General features: G+C 40.6%; 1 protein-coding gene across 3 annotated transcripts in view; it reads right to left on the reverse strand.

The window, feature by feature from the left end:
- doc2a (double C2-like domains, alpha) overlaps positions 1 to 8,975 on the reverse strand; it is a 55,900-nt gene extending 46,925 nt beyond the window's left edge. Inside the window, exons 1-2 of one of the 3 annotated variants that reach the window (XM_079367137.1) lie at positions 8,878 to 8,975; positions 2,523 to 2,610 (exon numbers count right to left, since the gene is read on the reverse strand). The gene's annotated coding sequence lies outside the window, so the exon portion shown is untranslated. Of the gene's footprint in view, positions 1 to 2,522; positions 5,540 to 8,877 lie in introns of those variants that run through there. The other 2 variants (XM_079367136.1, XM_079367135.1) reach the window with 2 other exon arrangements.
- Between the last annotated feature and the right edge of the window lie 3,456 nt (positions 8,976 to 12,431).

Here is a 12,431-nt window from a genome sequence, read left to right on the forward strand (position 1 = left end):
GTGTCTGAGAGAGAAACCCAGTGGAATATGTTAATGAAGACACATGAAATGCTTCCCCATCCCTCACCCTCTCTCCTCTTTAGGGTTGTATATCACCTGCCAGTTGCTGCAACAGGTCCTTCATTCTTAGCTTCCTGTTTGTCTCCCCTCTTTTATTCACTCTGTGTTGCTAGTTGTCGATATGTCACTGTTGATTCTTTCTTGCTGCAGGTCTTTAAATTACAGGTTCTGGTGTTGGTGCCGTTTGCAGGGATGAAATTTGGTGGAAGAAGTTGTGACATGAGTTATAGAAGACAAGATTTTTGCACCAGATCTGATTTAAAGTTTGAGCCAATCAGCATTAACATAAAACAAGTTTGAATATTTTCCCACTGAAGGCTGTAAACGAGGGTTTTTACTAAAAAAGCAGCCATCATCCAAAGGTTAATACAGTCCAAATCCAAATGACTGTTTCTCGAGTCTTTTTTTTTCATATGAAACAATGATTTCCCAAATGCTTGAGAAAAATAAGCAAACAAAAAAAAAACATATTTTTTCACCACATGTCGAGACATTACGAGGTTGCAGTTGCAGAAGACCAGACTGCTGGCCTTGTTCGAGGTCTGTGTTCTCTCATGAGTTCCTGAGTTGGGTTTCATGGTTGTTATAACTTATCGAACCCTCTCAGTGTTCAGCTACTGTAAGTCCTGCAGGATGTACACATTCTCCTCACATGCACTGTAGAGGCAGAATACCCTGAAGTCTTAACTCAACACCACGCCGCTCTGTGTAACACTCACCTCCATGTTTTTCTAAACAGCTTCACCACATCCTGCCGTTAAATAAACAACATGATTTCATTCACTTTTCCTGCCAACATTTTCTGAGCATCTCTGGGATTTGACAACCTCCAGTCACTGAAACAGCACATTATAATTCATACCCAGCAGCAGCCGCTGCATGTAAATCAATACTGACTCTTCACTGACACAAACCTGATGATACCGGCTGTTTTGATGGAGTTGCATTAGCAGAGAAAAAAGTGGGAAGGTGTCAAAAGCATTTCCTGGAGAGGACGGGAGGAAATAACTGTTCACCTGACCAATCAATCAACTCACACTCCAACCACACACACGTGTTATACTGCTAATCAGCGAGAATAAGTGAAAATAATCTGATTTATTGGTTTTGCTTTTATTTCCCCTTGGTCTTCTCTAAATAAAAATATTTTACAAAGAGCAGTCCTTTCAGGCTGGTTTTGAGATCCTTTACTTGTACCCACCAGATGTCCCTCATAAAGTGACGAATAGAGACAAAGCCCTCGGTGGTTTAAAGGCCCCGAGGGGCGAATTAGGAACTCGTCTTGTACGTGTATTTTGATTGAAGCAATAGCCAGCGTCCAATACATTAGGTTTCTGTAAATATATATCAAACCAAAATCAATGGAAGAGTCCACCAAGCCGACGCACTGACATATGTTCCATTCCCACACCTGGAGTTAAGGCTTTATGCAGACCACAGCAAGGCTCCAACAGGTGCTCCATGTGGGAATGACATGCTCGTCATATCTTACACAATAAACACGTATTGGCTCCAACAGCACCAGTAGGTGGTGACCTTATGAGGACATAGTGGATACGTTGTTGCGGGGATGTGGTCAGAAGCTACAGTTCACAGTTCCTGACTCTGTTTCGTCCATGTCATGTCATTTTCTGTCTCTCTACAGATGTCCTGTCTGATAAAAGCCATCACACCCAAATGATGTCAAAAAGTATGTGCTGCATTTGTTTAACCCTTCCATCACCTAAAACCACCACTGCAGACAGGAGTCACACTACAAGACATTCAGCCATTCCAATATAAAGATGATTGGAAAAAAAGGGAATATTATGTTTTACAATTATTTTTACTTTCGCCTTAGATTCAACTGTGACAACTGCTAACAACAAGTGTGCACTTTAGTAAGACTTGAATTTAATCTCACGTGAGACACTGACATTTTGAATTCAGCTGCATTACTTACGCAGAGTATTTACAAACTATGGAAAATGCTTTTTCCTGAAGCGTATTGACTGTGTCATCGATTACACTGGTTGATCTTTATCATTTAAATGCAGAAAGAAGTGGTGCAAACAAAGAGCATAAAGTTGTCGATGGAGGTTCACTTCACTGCTGTGTTGTTTAAAATGCGAGAATATAACTTTTTCTGAACAAGACTGTCATTTGAATGTTGTTAGGCAGATAATGAAGTTTGAAAGCAGTCATTGTTTTGAGGTTTAGCCAAGAACAAGAACTAGGTGACTTTTAAAGAGATGAGCAAACGTCAAATAAACTGAAAATGAGCTCTTTTAAACATCTGTCCACTACTGATACGCACATGCAGCAGGTACATTGGAAGAGATGGATAAAGAAAAGCCATAAAAATGCACACTTGCTGAGAAGTGGATAAATAAAAAAAGGAATAAAATACAGTTAAAGCAACAACAACCAAAAAAGCACAGCAGGAAAACTAGAGAGAGACCATGACAAAATATAGTTCTTACCTTTGATTGTGAGTGGAGGAGATTCCTACACAAACAAGTGGATGTCAGAGCACGAGGGGTCCGCACTAACAGGTGGTGAGAGAGGCGGCTGAGTGGTCGAGACAGAGAGAGAGAGAGAGAGAGAGAGAGAGAGAGAGAGGAGGGGGGAAGGAGGGGAGAGAGAGAGGAAGATTTCCTTGTGATAGTGTTGGACTTTTAACTCTTTCTCTTCCTACTTGTGCTGTAAGATTTCTGTTTAATATCCTTAGTGCAGAGCTTCACATATATCTCAAATGTCAACAGCAATGAAGGTCTTCCTTTAATCACACTACACATGTATTAGATTAACTCCCCCCCCATCCCGCTCTCTCTCTCTCTCTCTCCTGCAGATTGCAGGGGGAGACTGGAGCAACATAACATGCCAGCAGCAGCATCTGTCTCTCTTTTCTCTCTCTGTGTAATTTGTGCTTAATGACGCCTAATGATACATATGTGCATCCAATACACATATACGACCACGCATCGATAGAAACTCCTCCCTCTCAGGAAAGGGTGGAGATGATCTGGACCTCCATCCCTCCTTGTTTCTTTTTTCTTTCACCCCTCACCCTCTCACTTATTTGTTCCCCCTCCTCCTCTTCTTCTTCTTCTTCTCCTACCATGGTCAGACAGATAAGCATCCCTGGGGTGAATAAACCCCTTGTTTAAAAAAAAAACAAAAAAAACCACATCCATCCCCCACCACCTCTTCTTCTTCTTCTCCTCCTCCTCCTCTCTGCAGCTCATCCTCCCACACACTCTCTCCTTACCCACCCATGCATGCTTAATGGTCGAGGGAACCCTGAGATGATTTCTTTCATATCTCATCGATACTTCGCCTCTCTCCGAGGTGTAACACGATATAAAAACCCTGTAGGCTGCTTCAGAAGGAAATAAATAAATAAATAAAAAATGCTCCTGCTGCTTAACTTGCAGGTTCTTGTGTTGTGAAGCCCAGATGGAACAATTCCTTCTTGTTCCAGTTTGCACCAGCTATCACTGGAGTCTGACCAAAACAAACCAAGCTGGAGGAAAGCTTCTCACGATCTCTGCAGCTCGGAGAAAAACAGGGTGCTTATTTGGGATAAGCAAGCTACTGGGATACTGGGATACTGGGACACCTACTTAAAAATCAAGCAGTCGAGAAGAGGTACGAGAGGAGCAATGAAAGGATTACTGGATGCTGTGAAACATCTGCAGTTCAGAAGATAAAGAACACATTTAGAGTTTTTTGTTTTTGTGTTAGTTATGTCAGCTCAGTAACACAAATCCATTTCAGAAAGAAAGTCTTGTGTTTGACAAACTTCCCCCACGTTGACCTTTAAACTTATACATCATCTGACTTTGTCCTTTTCAATGCATCATAACAATTAATCCTACGAGGTCACCCTGTGATAATACATGCAAGTTAAGGTCTTAAGCGGCTTGCATATGGCCGAGCAGCAACATGGGGTTAAAAAGTGAAGCCAACACTGCGGCGCTCACTAAGTGTCTTAGTATGTCGCGTTAACCTCTAAATGTTATCACTGTGGTATTAACCAGCAAACGGCGGAGAACAGAGGCAACCAACACAACCCGAGTCCACCTCTACGTGTTCAAACGGAAACAAAGGGCAAACGCACTGGTGTCTAAACCGAATGTAAGTTCTCCGCGTTGGGAATAATTCAACTTTCAGCCAAATGAAAAAAGGAGAACCAGCTCATTTAGACGATGCCATTTGTAAAATCTGAGCCCAAAACATCCCAGTGATACATCCAATGTGAAGTCTTACCTGGCTAATAGTACTTAGAGTGTTTGTTTAACACGTTCTTAATGACGGGGGGAGAAATGTAAAACATCTGTAAACATTAAAACTAGTTTTTATAGTTTATGGGGGGGGGGGGACTTTGCCTATATAAATATGTCTCCAATTTTTACAGCCTGTAGATTTTATCTTTTGAGCACCCCTAACTTTTAAATTCAAACTTTACCTCCGGATATAAAGACCAGGGCGAATCCACAGAGAAATGAAAATGGTAAAATTGTGAAAATAACAGGTGACTGCATCGCTGCTCTGCTCCTTTATTGACAGCTGGGAATGTTTATGTATTTGGTAAATGGGCTGTAGCTTCTACACACTGATGGTTACCGAGGAAAAATCAAATGCTACAACACGATCGTTTGTTTGAAATGGGGCTTTGAGAGAACAGAGGACAGACAGCGACGTTTCTCAAAGTGCGTGTGAAAGTAAATGGTGTCACTCTCCCCTGTACTTACTGATGTGTGTATTCACAGCTGATCTAAAGAGAAACCCACTCAACTCATTTCTCTGCGTATTTTGTCATTTGCATTCACGTCCCTGGTTAAATCTGCAGGTTCCAGTGCATGTGATGGAGGGTTAACAGTAAGTCCATCAGCGGAGGACTGAGAAGTGAACTCGGGGTGAACAAAGGCAGAGGAGAGAGGGAGCAGGAGAGTAATGCAAATGAAATTAGACCTGAATGGTTATTGTCTCATTTCTTGCGGGCCATTAGGGTTAATAACGCTCAAGCTGAATAATACATGACCGTTTCATCGGCAGCACACATCTCTGAGGCTGAAGACGGAGGAGGCTGGGAGGAGGGCTGTTGATATTTTCAATTATCTGAGTCATTATCATTAATAATGAAAAGGATCCCGAGCGTTTGGTCCAACAGCAGCAGAAAAGGTGTTCTACTAATTTACTGTCTCACTCTCCCACAAGGACGTTGATTAATCTTTTGTCCATCAGAGGGCAGCACACTGTGGCTGTGGTGAGACATTTCTCAGTGTGCCTGTTGGCTTCATCTCTTTTTTTACAGCCATACATAACGGGTGGTCTCACTGTGCCTCACATAAACAAATAAGAGAAGGTTATAAAGTAGATGTGTGTCTGCGGGCGAGTAGGAGGGGAAAAATGAACCCTTCTTTCCTTCTTTACCCCGCGCCAACAAACATGATTAAAACTCACCGAGTTCTCTTCCCTTCGTACCTTACAGTCAAGATTGCAGCCATATTTTTTTTTTAAAAAAAGAGGGACAGTTCATTTTCTTCCAGCTTCCATCCAAAAAGACATCACAGAAACTCACTCCAACATGTCACACAAAAAACAATACAGATCACGACACTATGCAGCGTTCGAATGACGCCGAGATCGAAACGCCGCACTGACACGTGCCACGGCACATTAAGTGCCACTTCGGAAATAGTGGCGAGACACATTGAAGTGGCGGCTCGGGAGCAGTGGCGTGCCGCTGGTATGTCAGGGCTCGGAGCAGAGCTCATCCCCTTAGCTTCAAAACAAAAACAAATGTTTAAAAATATAAAACACAAGGTTTTAAAGTATGTACTAATGAAAGTATGACACCAAGCAGTTACAGGGACTCCTTCAGCGTTAATGAGGACACTTCAGCACATAAACCACTGAAAGGAAACGCCCAAATGAGTCCCAGACTAAGACTTTCTTCGAGTACTTCTCGAGTCTCGTGGGTCCAAGTTAACAGCTCGTTTCTTGTCTCCTTTCTCTCTCAGCCAGTGTGTGTCAGGCTAAAACTTCTCTCCCTGAGGTGATTTCATCATTAGCAGCTCAAAACTTTAACCCTGTGTGACACCTGTAGCTGTTAGAGACGTTACTCTCTTTCACAATTACCTTCAGCCTTGCTTTTATCATGTCTCATAGGACAGGATAGGATATTACTTTATCGATCCCCAATGGGGAAATTCAGGCGCTACAGCAGCAGCAGTGCAGAATCAAAAACAAAAAGTCAAAAATAAAATAAAATAATAACATAAACATGAATACAATCCAGGTAGTAAGGGAGGGGGAAATATACAGAGGACTATAGTGTGATGGACAATGAAAAAGATAGTAATAATACTGTGCAGTGTGGCACAGTACTGTGGCATCTTATTGTGACCAGTGAAGAATTTAAAGGGACATTTGTGATCAGGTTATGTAAACAGTTTTGACAGTTATAAGTAATAAGTTATAAGTATAATAAATATAGTGCAGTTTTGACTAGAACGGAGTAAGGAGGCAGATTTTATCTTATCTAACACAACACCAGACTCAGTCTAAAAGGTTGTTTCATTAAATTAAACAGATAAAGCACAATGCCAGTGTTCAATTTGCCAAATACATTACATGTGCTTTCAAGGCTCCAAAAAAAAAAAAAAAAAAAGAGGCTGAGACTGTTTCTTTGTTTTGGCATGAACCCCCCCCCCCAACCCCACCCCAGAAATCAGTCCTTCATTTGTAAATCTAAATTAGCATCCCAATTATCTCCCAGTCTGATGCACTAGTTAACTAAGAAGCTAGGGGGGGGGGGGGGGGTCTCAGTAAGAAAGACATGATGCTGCAGGAATCCAAGTGGCGAAGAGATGTCAGAGTAAAACACTACAATGACAGTTTCTCTGCTTTGTATCAATGCTGTGTGTAATTGGATGTATCCACAGTGTCAGCGAAAAAGAGCAGACCATGCTGATGGACAAAAAAAAAAGAGAATTAGGAAGCATCATTACCAGCACAATAATAACACTGGTGTTGGACTCTTATTAACCACCTGTTGCTCACTTACAGTGAAAATGTCAGCTCAACCCAACTTCACGTGGACATTTTTCAGGGTTTTGAACTTGTTTGAAATGCCCTTATTGATGCCCTTTTTCTGGCTGCAAAAGAATTACACTTACACACTTAGCTACAGTTAATGGCATAGTCAAAGTCGATGCTTCAAGTCAACCCACAAACAAATGTGTGTTGTCAAGGCCGATGTCTTTTATATAGTCTAGTGTTGTCTGTAGTAAGAGGGCAGAACTGAGACAATCACAGACATTAAATGTGAGAGTTCATTGAACCAAACAGTTCTGCAGTCTTTTTGTGCCATACAAACTTATAAGAATACATTTGAGTTGACTTGTTTGTGCAGCGTTTTATCTTGTATTATTTAACTCTGAGTTTAAAGTGCATTTCTATTTTAAAATCCACCTGTGTGTGTTCATTTCAGAGCTTTAGAGTTAATTAAAAAGGCATTAACAGACATGTTTCATGTCCCCGTCATCCACGGGATAAGAGCTCTAAAGTGTCCAGAAGTATGTTGTGATTGTTTGATAAATCTCATAAACCCTTTCATTTGTTCCAAAAAGAGAAGTTGTGGGGTTTTTTCGTACTGCAGAGATTTTATGTTTCTGTGCGAGAGCTTAAGATGGTTAACAGGCTTTGTTTGTGTCTCTCTGACCAAAGATTGTTGGATTTTAAGATGTGCGGGCGTCATCAGGCGTCCAGTGTGTGTGAACAGGTGACAAGTCACGTATTCAACAACTCACACTGACAGGCAATAATGGAAACTTTGTGCTACGTTGTTAAAAAGTTGAGTGAAAAATCAAGGAGTGAAGAGCCGATGATGCAACTACAGGGTAAGAGTGAACACGTGTAATTTAATGGACCAACAGTTGCTGCACTCCAACTCAGGTTTCAGGCTTAAAAAGGCCTGTTTTTTGTTTTTTTTATTAAGATGTTTATATAAATATTAAAACTAAACTGATTGAATTCAAGTTGGTAAGGTTGTTTTTTGCAGATGCTTGACTTCATAAGATTATTCCACTGATCCTGTGTCATGACGGTGTTTCATTCCTGAGATTCTGCTCATCTAATAATTACTTTGCAGTTTAACTTTTTATTTGTTGCAGGTTTTTGTGAAAAGCCAAAGTATTAATTGTTCACCTGATGACCGCGCTATAGGAACATCTTCTTCTGATGTGGATCACAATTTAAAAAAAAAAAAAACCTGGAGTGTCCTTTAGTCTCTGTTCTGTTGGTGTTCATTTATTTGTCCACTGTGTGTGCGTTTGGGAGTCACAGTTTGGGGGTGAGCTCTGATTTGCCATGTGAAGGTTACAAGGATGACTCTAAACACTCCCGAGTGTTTCCGTGTTCCTCTCAGTCCTTTGATGTTTGTGATCGCTCCCTCGGAGCCTCATTATTCTTTATTTCCTCACAACTCTGTCACTGTGGCTTTACAGCTCTTTGAAAATGCATAATTGTATCTCTGAGATTCCATTTAGCAGCTCTGGGTAAAGGACTTAATTAGAAAGGAAAGAAGATTTGAAAACACTACTCACACACTGAGGCTGCTACATTTGTTGACTGTAATAAATATATGGGATTTTGTATCATGGTGGTATACTTGGGGAAGAAATATTCAACTTATTGAATTAAGTTAAAGTTAAGTTAATTCTACACTTGGAAAATACTGCCTTCAAGTATGCTTTGTAAAATTCTAAATATAACTTTAAGCATTAAGTCATGTAGTTTGGCAGCACAAAATCTTTCAGACCTACTCACTGAATACAGCCTCATCTGAACCCTGGGATCAGCAGTTATGGGTCTCCTGAACTTGCCAGAAGTCAAAGCTAAATCTGGTGAATGGACATTTAACCACCACGGCGCCAATCTGTGGAACAAACGACCCGCTGACCTGAGGGGAAATACAAACTTTAAGTTCTTTCAAGAGCAGTCTTACAACATTGCTTTTGTCTCGTGCCTTTGGCTGTTAGTTTATCTTTGTTTGTGTGTGTGTGCATGTGTACAGTTGGTGTATGTGTGCATGCGTTGTATTAAACAGTACAGGCTCATTTCATGAATGTGTGTAGATTTAAAATGAGCTTTTTAATCTATTTGTTAATTTTTAAATGAGTTTGTTTTCTTTCGTCTTCTGTGCAGCACATCACATTTACATTTGTATTTAATGTGCGAAACAAATAACTTAATTGAATTACATTACATTGAATTATTATTCAGATTAAAGATGCTTCATTAATCCTTCAGATTATCTTCTGAGGCCTGTTTGTGTAGAATGCAGGACGTCTGATATTATGAATAAAAGCGTTTGAATGTGCGGTCAAGCACAGTAACACCTGGACAGTGTTAGAAATGATCGGTGGGCCTGTGCACAGCCACGCTGCTCCTGGAGAGTCAACTACAGATGTGATCTATTGTGGACATAAAGAGAAGAAGGGAGGATGACTCTCACATTCTCACTCAGACGATTACTGCCAGCAGGTTTCTTTGCCCGTAATGAAAAGGCTCTAATCTAATGTCACACAAAGGAAGTTCACCAAAGGCCAAAAAAAAAGAAGCAAATGGGAGAAATGGCAAACTCTCCACACTATGCTCTATATTTAAAAGCTCATTTTGAGGAAGAAGTATAACAGCCAGTATAGAATCAAAGCATGATTTAATTATTACCAGTTCAAGTGTGCCGATATGAAATCTAATCATTTTAAGCTTCCACAGATCTGTGCTCTTGACAAAGTATCTTATAACATTACTGAACAAAGAATGCAACACATTCATCTACTTGAAAGAAGCAATAACTGACATGTAGCGTTGAACCATTGTTACTACAGTCTAACTTTGAAACGGTGGAGAGTCGATGTGCAGCTAGCATGCCAGGTGGCAAGCTTCAGTGTTTAGCTAGCTCTGCATCAATTTTAAAACCTGCCTTCTAATCCCCCCCCCCCCACAAGAATTAATCAAAGATTTTGGTGTTAAATTTCCCACGTGTGTAACCTCTTTTATGGTTTCTTTACCTATAATACTTGTTGGGTATTTTTGTGTTTTAGCTTTTTCATTTTTTAAATTTGGTTGATTAGATATGCAGTCTGTGTCCTGAAACATTTGGATGATGATTCAAAATTATTTGTGAAAAGAGCCAGTAAATCATGTGATTCACTTTTTCTCAATCCAGACTTTATGGCTTCATATTACCTATGCATGGTCATCAAAGGCTACATGCAAATTAAAGCAGAAATAAAAATGTGCTTTTTTTCTGGAAGACCAAGTTAAAGGCTTGATATCCTTTTGATCCTGGATACAAATGTAGTGCTGAATAAATTTTACTGCAGACCCTGTCGACCAAGCAAGAGCACTTTCGAATTTGTCACACTGAGAGGAAACAGTTCGAAAGAAAAATGAAAGATGAATGGAACAATGTCGAGTTTTAACTGTGAGCTAACCTGGCGACCTTTACAGGAACTGATCCGGTAGTTCCTGACCTGCTGTTCCATGCAATGAATCATTCTGCATCACCTCTTCATATGATGACCTTTGCACAGTTTGGGTCATATTGTTTTTGGTTGAACACTGCTGCTGAGAGTCATGCTCTCATGCTGACACACTTCCATTTCAAGCCAATAGAAATGGATTTCGAGAGGAGAGTGTATTGTTATGTCCAGACTCGATAAGGCGTGATACTAGTTTCACAGTTGTATCAGACGCAGCAAGAGCAGCTAAAGCTCAGAGCCCTCATGATCAAAAACTCTCTAATCCCCGTCCTGCAGAACAGCTGGATATCTCCTACACATCTGGAAAGAGAGTCTGTGCACAACGGATTCAAGTCATGCATTTAATTAAGAAGTTGTAATTACAGAAGTGCCAGGTTATTAGTTTGAATATGTCAAAATAAGGGGGGGAAGCTGCCATGATCACTGTAAAGTGCAGAGTGTGAGATTGCTTATAAAAATGGATCAGATACCACCAACTCTCTGAAGATCGATCGATCTAATTTGATTCGGATTGAGCGGCTGTCCACATGAACCGTCAATGAGGCTCATTTAAAGACAGGGGATCCTTTTACTGTCTGCATGGAGGCTGATTCACTGAGTTACCGCCATAAAATCTCTAATGTAAGACTCACCGGTGTATGAAACCAAGTCAGATTTTTGAGGTCTCCCAGAGAGGGAAAATTGTGTCTATGAGTGACGTTCTCAGCGAAGTTAACAATGTGCAGTTTCTGTGCAGCTCTTCTAGTTCCACCTGTTTTTTTTTTCCCACTTTGTGGCATTTGCACTCTTACTTACTGCCGTACAGTAGTTTTGTTTGTTTTTTGCTTTTTTACCCCCATCAGGCAGGAAAGGTTAGTGAAAAGTGTCCCTGCCAACCCAATCAGCGTTGCTTTGTTTCCCAGAACAGTCTGCAATATATGCAATGAATTGGGATGAATTTTCAAATATGTCATGTCGCGTGCAGTGTGTAATGGTCATTATTTTACACCAGCATGTTGGTCACACCAGTATATAGGACGCAGCCAGTTTTCTAGATAAAAAATACATGTTACGCAAACTAAGAGCCTCGAGGGTTTACAAGAGAGCACAAAGAGGTGTAGTGGTCCAACAATTCAGTTCAAGTCATTATGGACGTGCATGTTCCTTTTACAGCTCGATATTAAACACGGTATTCTGCCTTTTCTCCAAGGATTTGCAGCTCATAACTGCAGCAAAATAAAAGGTTCCTCGACGTGAGCACAACTCAAGTTTGTCAAATTCATCCAACCAGAAGAAAGCAGCTTTAATGGAGGACATTTGACAAAATTGTATTTTTCTTATGTCTTCATAGATGGGACAGTTAAAGGGAAAATGAATCTTTTTTATTCTAACAAACTCACAGAACAAACAAACGCCCGTCCTCCTCTGGAGTGGCAATAAACCTGCAGGGCTCTAAAGCTAAGGGTAATGTTCCTGGCAGTAACTGTGCACAGAGGAGGATTTATTTACACAAAATGCTCTTTTCTCTGCAACTCAGCTAGCGGTGCATCTCACCCTTGGCGCATGTTTAAGAGAGAGACGGTTTCTTTCTGCCTCATTTGCACAGATGTAGAGGCAGCAAAAGTCCCCCAATCCTTTTGTGAATAAGCCCCTCAGTGTGTACAGCCCTGAGGCCAATCAAACAGCTGACACTAATAAATCAGGCAGTGATGGTGTTCAAGAGAAGATCAAAGCTGGAGAGCAGCATGTTATTTTATAATACTGAATATATATATATTATAATATATACGTTTTATCACATTACACTTACAAAGTTACGGGGAGAGTTTCTTCCCTCTCAGCCTTGTTGGAGCT

Source organism: Symphodus melops, assembly GCF_947650265.1.
Source record: "Symphodus melops genome assembly, chromosome: 17".
Lineage (NCBI taxonomy): Eukaryota > Metazoa > Chordata > Actinopteri > Labriformes > Labridae > Symphodus > Symphodus melops.